General features: G+C 40.1%; 1 protein-coding gene across 8 annotated transcripts in view; it reads left to right on the top strand.

The window, feature by feature from the left end:
• The first annotated feature begins 860 nt into the window (after positions 1-860).
• Positions 861-9437, top strand: part of NUMB (NUMB endocytic adaptor protein) — a 176620-nt gene continuing 168043 nt past the window's right edge. For all 8 annotated transcript variants that reach the window (XM_034642993.1, XM_002914681.4, XM_002914679.4 and 5 more), the window contains exon 1: positions 861-991. The gene's annotated coding sequence lies outside the window, so the exon portion shown is untranslated. The remainder of the gene's footprint in view (positions 992-9437) is intronic.

The following is a 9437-nucleotide window of genomic DNA, read 5'->3' as shown; positions in this document are numbered from 1 at the left end:
AGGTTGGGAAAAAAAGACAAGCTTTTCAAGTAACTGACACACATCTAGTAGGGCTATTTAAGAACTGCTGAACATAAAAATCAAGTTGGGAGAAGGTGGGGGGAACTGAATTCTCATTTCCAGAGCATCACAAGGGTAAATGTGGCCCCTTTAGTCCAAACTTGCTGATGGCTGTTTGGTCGCTTGACAGGAGCCAGCCGGGGGTGAGTCTGGAAGCTAGAGAACGCTCAACATGCCACTTCAGTTTAATAACGACGTTATAATTGCAACAGAAGTGACAGATTTCTGGTAAATGAATGGTTGTGCTTTGCCCTTTAGCATGGAGACTTCTGGAAAGAACTTCAAGGAAATTGGGTGCATTTGGGACTTCAAGAAGAAATTTTTATCTGTGTAAGTGCTTTTCTCCCAAGGAGTTGGAAAACACTCCTTAAACACAGTCTCTGGTGTTGGTATTTTGTAAGTACTACCCTATAAACTAGCAGTGATAAACTTCTCCTTATAGGAAGGGAACTGGCGAAAGGGATGGGTATACAGAGTGAACTCTACAACAAAGAGTTAACCCTTCCCCGGTAACCTCGGTTGTGAGCGTCTGCCCCTTCCTTGCTTTCTACTGCGCAACCAAACTGTGCCCAAGCTTGAATCAACCATGACCATTACATCGCTTGCCAGTTGACTTAACAGACACTTTTGGCAGCCTATCATAACTTCGAACTGCCCAACACCAACCAATGACAACTAAAGCTTGGTTCTAGGCGCTCCAGGTCCGGACGGGGGCTAATACCGGGTCCAGGAAAAGGGGCGGTGAGGAAGCTATGACGGACGGCTAAGCGTAGCCAATTAAAGCAGAAAGCCGCCGCCCTACTACCCAATGGAGAGGTAGAAAGTATGAAACGGGGTGGGCCTGTTGTCATGGGGGAGGTGGTGGCGCTTGGTGGCTACTGGCGGCCGAGGTAGAGGCAGTGGCGCTGGAGTTGGTTGGGGGCAGCGGCAGGTGAGTGCCGGTAACGCGGGCCTGAGGTCTGGGGGCCGTAGCAGGGCGGAAACTCCAGCTCGGCGCTCCGGAGGTGGAGGCCAGAGGAAGGGGGCCTGGACTGTGGGCCGGGCCGGGGCCAGGGCGGCGGCGGCGGCGGCTGCGGCGAGTTCGCGCTGACTGGGCTGGTGGGAGAATGGCCCGGTTCCCGGCGGCGGAGTTCGCATTGGCAAGATAGGCTGAGGCCGGACCCAAGCGGTTCTGGCCGGGAGGTCTCTTGGGACGTCCCGCTGCTTGGGTCTGGGGCACTGAGCGGCGGCGGGTGTGTGAGGGATAAGATCCCTCGGTAGACGGGAGCGGACGGGGTCCGGGGGGGGGGTGACCCGGGGTGACTGGCAACGACCTGGTCCGAAGACCGGGTGACTCGGGACTACACACCCAGGGCAGCTTGGGTACGAGGGAGTAGAGGAACCCGGGAATCCCAGGAGCGGCCCGAGCGGGGAGAGCTGGGGGGCCGGGAAACTGGGAGTGGCCGGGGTCCGAGGGAGAAGGGAGACCGAGAGCGGTCGGAGTTCGGGGTGACAGTGAGCGGCTTCGGTCCGAGCGAGGGCATCGAGGAAAGGCGGGGCGAGGGGCGGCTGAGGACCCTCTTGAGTAAGGCGGCTGTCCGGGGGTGGAGGGGTTCGGGGGAGTCAGGAGCCGCGGGTTTTAGGAGGGTGGGACCTGTGGAGACCTTGAACAGCTGGGGTGGAACCGGAGCGCCCTGCCCCCACTGCTGGTCTGGGATGGGATACCCAAGACTGGACTGGGAGCTCCTGGGTCTGAGCATCCGCGGGCGACCAGGGATCCTCTAGGAGTAGCTCGGATTTGAGACTAGGGTGAGGGGTCTACTGGGGAGTGGAAGTTGTCTCAGTTGGAGAGGAGTCAAGCAAAATGACACGGGTGGGCGGGGAGAAATAATTTCCTTGCAGGAAGCGCGTAGTAGATAGGGCGTAGTAGGAGGGAGCCAGAAAGTTGCTCGGGAAGAGAGTGGTGGTGTTGTGGAAACTGTCCAGAACGGTAGATAGGAGAAATTAACGGTGTGGCCATTCGTAGATTTTAAGTAGAAGAAAATTCAGCTTCTTATTAATACTAAGATGTAAGGGAAAAAGCTAAAAGTAGGGTTAAGTGACTTGCATTCCAGTGCTTTAGGAAAAAAAATTGTTTTAGGATGACACCAATGATACTAGAAAACGAGGACATTGACAGGTGGTGAATTTGAAAGGGAAAAGGGGAGGAGTAGCTGAAACTAAGCGGAAGAAAGAGGGGAGTCATGAAAGGATGGACATACCCTGGCCAAATTAGAAATAAATTTGAGTTCTAGTTAGCTTGAACAGTTTAACCTCTCTGTGCAAGTTTCCTCGTCTATATAATAGGGATAATAGTAGTCTATTTCATAGGGTTGTTTTTTCACATGAGTTAATATTTGTAGAACTTTTAGAATAGTGACTGCCAGAGAGTGAGCACTGGGTACTTACTGACTGGATTGTTAAATAGAGGAAAAAGACCGGGTTTTTTTTTTTTTTTAATTTTTATTTTTTATTAAAAAAAATTTTTTTTTTATGCTGTGGTTCTCAAACTTTAGCTTGCACCAGAATCACCTGGAGGGCTTGGTAAAATACAGACTGCTGGCCCCCTCCAGAGTTTCTAATTCAGTAAATTTGGGCTGGATCCTGAGAATTTGCATTAATCTCAGGTGATGCTTATGTTGGTCAGAGGATCACACTTTAAAAACCACTTGCTTCAATGAAAACAGTAATAATGTAGCAACCTTAAAATATCTGTCTACCTTGCTAGAGACAAGTAGAGGCAGATTGCAAAAATGATCCAAATATAAGGGATACCCTCTGTGAAGCCTGTGTTTTTCAAACTGTGGATCATGATTTATTAGTAATTTATAAAATCAATTTAGTGGGTTACCGTCAGCATTGAAAATAAAATGAAATAGAACAGAATTGCACTCGGTAAGGAAAATAATTGGGAAATTTTTCTCATATGTGTGTGTACTAGGTCATGATGTAAAGTATATTTCTTACAGTCAAAAGAGTTTAAAAAATTGTTTCGAGCCATCCAGTGGAGCAAAAGTAATCCTTCAGTAGGGGATTTCTAGGACCGGGTTTATTATTTATATCTTTATTTTTCTTTTTCTGGTAATTTGTCTCTGGTGGTGATACATTCTATTAAGTTTCTTCAGCTTCTGATTTGGTTTCTCTTGTGTTTGCCTTATCACATACTGCGTTGTGCCTCTTTTTAGATATTGAGAATCTTTGGTATGAGGACTTAAGGAAATTTGAGGCAGAGAAATGAAATCGAGTGGTGTTTCTCAGATGTGGTACACGTTTGTTTCACTTGTGCCCTCTTGTTTACCCTCTTTTTATGCCACTGTACTTACTGTAAAGCACTGTCTGTAAAAAACCTACGTATACATAGACATATTGGCAGTAAACAAGTAATGCTGAAATGGACTGGTTTGAGAACAGTTCATGTGTAGAAAATAACCAAAAGCCAAATAAGACACATTTCAAAGGAGAAAAGCACCGTCTTTTTAAAAGAGAGTGAAAATTATTTAAAGCTTCTCATGGCCTTACACTAATACAAAACATATAAAAGCATTTTTAAGGGAATCAGATATACTTGTGTATTTTAGATTTCTAGGTTTTTTAAGAGCGAAGAAAGTGATAATCACAGTAAAATGCACCTGGGATAGAGGCTTAACTACAAAGTAAATAGTTTATTGAACAAGAGCTTTTGTTTGGATGTTTTTCTCCCTTGAAAATGAACTGGATGTGGCATATGTTGTAAATTTAACTTGTTTGAGGGAGTTCATTGTAATCTACGGTACCTTTTTAAAGCGATATTAAGAATATATATGTATGGGGCGCCTGGGTGGCACAGCGGTTAAGCGTCTGCCTTCAGCTCAGGGCGTGATCCTGGCGTTCTGGGATCGAACCCCACGTCGGGCTCTTCCGCTATGAGCCTGCTTCTTCCTCTCCCACTCCCCCTGCTTGTGTTCCCTCTCTTGCTGGCTGTCTCTCTGTCAAATAAATAATAAAATCTTTAAAAAAAAAAAAAAGAATATATATGTATTTTCTGCGCTGTTCTTGGGTTGATTTTCTTCTATAAAAACCTAGATGGTTTATATTTAGGAAGAGTTGAGTTACATTAGTTTTTGTGGATAAAGACCAGAGAAAGCAGTATTGGAAACAGAGATTCTTGCAGTTCTCCTTAAAATCTTTAATTCAGGGAGTTTATGTAACCCTCTCATTAATGTTTTATGAAATTGTGAAGAAACTCTTGGTGTCTTTGCATTAGGATTTTTAAAAAAAATTTATTTATTTATTGGGGGGGGGGAGAGAGAGAGATATGAGCAGGGGGAGAGGGAGAAGCACACCCCCACTGAGCAGGGAGCCTGAATCAGAACTGGATCCTGGATCTGAGCTGAAGGCAGATCCTTAACCTATTGAGCCACCCAGGCGCCCCACATTAGGATTTTTACATAATTTCTTGTCTCTCAAAAATAATTTTTCTCAGATTTTTATATTTCACTAAAAATTTTATTTTTGTTTGGAAGACTACAAAACATATAATCATCACATATTTGAATTGAAAAACATAAGCACTCTTTTCACAGAAAAATTTACTCATTTTTGTGACAAAGGTTCCAAGGATGAAAGCTTTTTAATTCCTTGCATTGTGTTAAATGGAGTATCCCTACCACCAAAATGGTGGTTCTGTAAATCACTTGTGCAGTTGGTGGGTACATTTGTAGAGATCATTCAGTTTTTTACTAAATGATGGAGGAATGTAAAATCTTAATAATTGTGGGAAAATATGAAAGTTCATTCTTTGTAATTGTGAACATTGACTCGTTTGATTACTTGCTTTTTAATAAGTGGACTTTATTCAATTGACTTATTCACCCATAATTTAATCACACTTATCTATGAATAGCTCTGATTGCTCAACTTACTTTACAATGAGATTTATTAATCTGTAGTTGAATAAATGGTGGTTTTTAAATCCCAAAGAAACTGTATGCTCCTGACTGTACAATTTAGTGAGACTTAATTTCATATATCAAAGAAAATTCAAGTAAATGATTTTAAAAAGTAGAAGTTCAATTAACACTAGTTAATTAAGTTTTTTTTTCTATTTCAGTAGCGTTTTATCCTCTTTTATAAATAGCTTCTGATCTGCTCTCTCTGCTTCTAGCCTTTATACAGTAAATCCTAATGGAAATGTTGGTGCCTGAAAATCTAGTTCTGTAAAAGTACAGAAACCTATGTCTGTTTTTCAGTTTGTGAGAGAACGACTTTTATCAGAAAAGGTCCCTTGGTAAATTTATCATCTTAAAAAAAAAGTTGTTTATTTAATAGGGTACTTGAAAACCAGCATTTAATTTTGGGCTTGCCAAAGCATCTATTGTGTTTGATAGATTTTGATTTCCACAGAATGGCTCTTGAATTTTCCGTTTCTGAACTCTGATACATGTTTCCTTGATAGGGCTAAGGAGAAAGGAAACAATTGTACTCCTTAAATACTGAAAAAGAATTTTGCTATCTTATTTTTTTATCTTGACATTAAAATAAATCCTTTTATTTGCCAAGAAAATTTGTTTCAGTAATATATCCTATTGGAAATTTCATTATTAAAGTTAGAAATACTGTATGAAGCTTTAGGATGTTTGTTCAGATGTGAGACACAGGTTCTGATAAGTAGGATGTCCTTATGATACTGCTATGTATTTTTGAGAATGTAAAATACACACTCGGAAATCTTGGGGCAAAAGGAGGATTGAAACTAACGGAGAATGAGGAGAACACTGACATGTGTTTAAGGAGGAGTCTGGAGGAGCTGTAGGAAGTATGTCTAGAGTAGTGAGCCACTCTTGGCAGTTTTCCTAGAGTGACATATGTAAAGGAGGATGATCCTATTTGCAGCATTCTCCCATGGACATATTTTTTTGTTCTGTGCAGTTTCCACTGCTTGCCATAACTCTTCCTTTGTTATCTTCCACTCGGGAAAGCAGGTCAGAATGCAAGTGAATAATAGATTGAGAATTGTTAGTCCTAGAGGATGGGAGCCTGGGCAGGACCATGTGGAATTAGAAAGCTGGACACTTGTCTCTGCTTCTGCAGCTCTTGGGAATAGGTCCGTAGCAATTGTAACTAGGCCAAACCATACCACTTGTCCTTCCCAGTGGAGTCTAGGATTAAGCAGTGGGAAGAGACCCCCTGTCATCTAAATGGGTTACCAAGGAGCTGGTGTATTAATAATTAGTGTTCAGTGTCTTCCCCTTTTCTTACCGCCAAATCTGTTTCTCCTCACTTGCTTGCTGATTCTTTATATTCTTCTAATCAGGTTCAAAGTCCTGAGTTCTCTGATTAGATAGCAAAATCTTAATTGTAGTAACTTACTTATATTAAGGTACATATAGTTAATGAGGAAAATGATTATCAGATTTTTTTCCCCGGTTACTTAGGGAAGAAGAAAGATTGAAAGCTGTAGAACACTGCTTGGCTTCTGAGTAAAGGCAAAGTCAGGGAAGCCAGTAACACAGAGAAATATAATATTAAGTTGATTTATGAAACTTAAACTTCAATCTTGAATTCTTCTTGACTGTCTTATTTTTAGTCCCATCTGTTGAATAACCTGACTCTTTCTTTTAATTCAGCTGTATTTTTTGCCTTTAAGGTCACAGTAAATTCTTAATTATTTACACCCAGATTAGCAATGTTATAACTAATCCCAAAATTCTTTTGGTTATGAAGTATAGGTATGGAACCTGTTAGGTAAATTTTTCATTAGATCTGGCTTCTATTTTTTTAAGCTAAAATTTAAGTATTGAATATCCTTGGCACTGAATATCCTTCAGCAATTCTCAATCTGTTACTCTTCAAACTCTTTGAATTGGGGTGGATGTTTTGTACAATTAATTCATTTGCTCATCAAATATTACCTGTAGACAAAAGTAGTAAGTTCTAAAATTTAATTATACTTAAAACACATATATACTTACAACTTACTACTTTCATACATATATACGTACGTATATATTACATATGCTATCTATATTATATAAATGTTGAGATGAATTAAATTTTTTATTTTGAAGACTAGACCGAATTCATAGTAGCATTGGTTGTTTTGACTATTTGCTCTGTCAGTGGATGTTGAATATTCAGCTGTTATCATATAAGGATTAGTTACTATTTTGACTTTTTTAGAAAATCTATTTTTTTTCCTATTTTGACTTTTAAAAAGGTTCATCCTTAAAAGCTCTCAGCGTACTTTTTCTACCTTTTCCTTACCCAAGTGTGCCATTTCAGAAACCCTGACATACTTCTGTTCCCCCCCCCATGGCAAATGTATTCTTTTTTCTCCCTCTCTCTCTTTCTCTCTCTCTCTCTTTTTTTTTTTTTTTGACAGCTTTATTCAGGTATAATTGACATACAGTGAAGTTGCAGATATTTTAAGTATACAGTTTGATGAGTTTTTACCTATTTATCCGCCACAATCAAGATAAGGAACATACTTAACCATTCTAAAAGTTTCCTTGTGCCAATTTGTAATATATCTCTCCCTTTCCACCCGTAGAGGTAACCACTAATAATCTATCATTATAGATTATTTTGCATTTTCTAAAATTTATGTAAAGAGAATTGTAGTATGTACTTTTTCTGATAGGTCTGGCTTCTTTCACTCTATGTAATTTATTTGAAATTTATCCATGTTATTTTGTGCATCAGAAATTTATTCCTTTTTATTGCTGAGTAGTATTCCAATATATAGTTATATCACAAATTTAAAAATCTTTTGTTGATAGACATTGGATTTTTTCCAGGTTTTGGCTATTCAAACAAAACTGCTATGAACATTCCTATACAGGTTTTTGTATGGACATGTGTTTTCTTTTCTTTTCTTTTTTTTAAGATTTATTTATTCATTTGAGAGAAAGCGAGCTCACACACGTGGAGGGTCAGAGGGTGAGAACCCTAAGCAGACTCCTCACTGAGTGCAGAGTCTGACTGGGCCTCCATCCCACCCCCCATTAGATCATAACCCCGGGTGGAAACCAAGGGTCAATGGCCCAGCCGACTAAGCCATCCAGGTGCCCCTTCATTTCTTTGGTATATATCTAGTAGTAGTAGAATTGCTGGCTTATATGGTAACTCAGTTTTCCAAAGCAGCTATATATACCATTTTGTATTTCCACCAGGAGTGGGAATGAGCATTCCAGTTTCTCCACATTCTCACCAACACTTGTTATTACTTTTGGTTTTTTATTATAGCTATCCTAGTAGATGTGAAGTGATAACTCCTTGTGGTATTGTTTTGAATTTCCCTGATGGCTAATGATGAAAATTTTTTCATGGGTTTATAAGCTATTCGTTTATCTTCTTTTGGAGAAATTTTTTTTTTTTGGATCCCTTGCCCATTTAAAAAATGGGGTTATTTGTTTTTTATTATTGAGTTTGAGTTGTAAAAAATACACATTCTGGACACAAGTCCCTTATTAGATACTGGATTTGCAAATATTTTCTTTCTTCCTTCCTTTTTTCCTTTCCTATCTTCCTTTCCATCCTCTGCCTTCTTTCCTTCCTCTCCTTCCTTCCTTTCTTTGAAAGCTTTTTTTTTTTTTTTTGTAATCTCTACACCCAACATGGGGCTCTAACTCATGACCCCAAGATCAAGAGTCACATGCTCTTCCAACTGAGCCAGCCAGGCACCTCTGTTACAAAAGTTTAATAAAATATTCTGCTTTGTTACTAATTCTTCCAGGTAGCAGTTTGTTGGCCTTTTGGTCTAATGTGGCAGTTGGGATCATGGTGCCAAGGGAAGCATTGCAAGAGTTGCAAGAACGGGTTATAAGTGAATCCACTGATTTAAATATATGATTGTGTAATTTCATCCTTATATTATTTCATACTTGAACATTAAGTGAAGTTCAGGTGTCATTTTTCTGCTTACAATGCAGCCTTGTGTCCATAGTTCTACACAAGCTTCAGTGTCGGACCTTTAATGGAAATCAGGGTCAGATTTTTAAACCTCATACTTAAGGGAAGAATAGTTTCTATTGTACCTCTTCTTTTTTTCCCTCTTTTTTCTCCACTCTCTCCCAACCTCCCTCTTAATTTTTTTTGTTTTTTCTTAAGATTTATTTTATTTTTTAAAAGATTTTATTTTATTTGCGTGTGAGAGAGAGAGAGTGCACAAGCAGGGAGAGCTACAGGCAAAGCAGGCAGAGGGAGGAGCAGGCTCCCCGATGAGCAAGGAGACCAGTCCACGACTCCATTTGATCCCGTTATGACCAGAAATGAAGGCAGAAGCTTAACCAACTGAGCCACCCAGGCATCCCAAAATTTATTTATTTTAGAGAGAGAGAGTGAGTGCACGAACACGCACACCCACATGAGGGGAGGGAGGG

The sequence above is a fragment of the Ailuropoda melanoleuca genome, chromosome 14 (assembly GCF_002007445.2).
Source record: "Ailuropoda melanoleuca isolate Jingjing chromosome 14, ASM200744v2, whole genome shotgun sequence".
Classification (NCBI taxonomy): Eukaryota; Metazoa; Chordata; class Mammalia; order Carnivora; family Ursidae; genus Ailuropoda; species Ailuropoda melanoleuca.
This window is presented reverse-complemented; position numbering and strand designations above follow the sequence as displayed.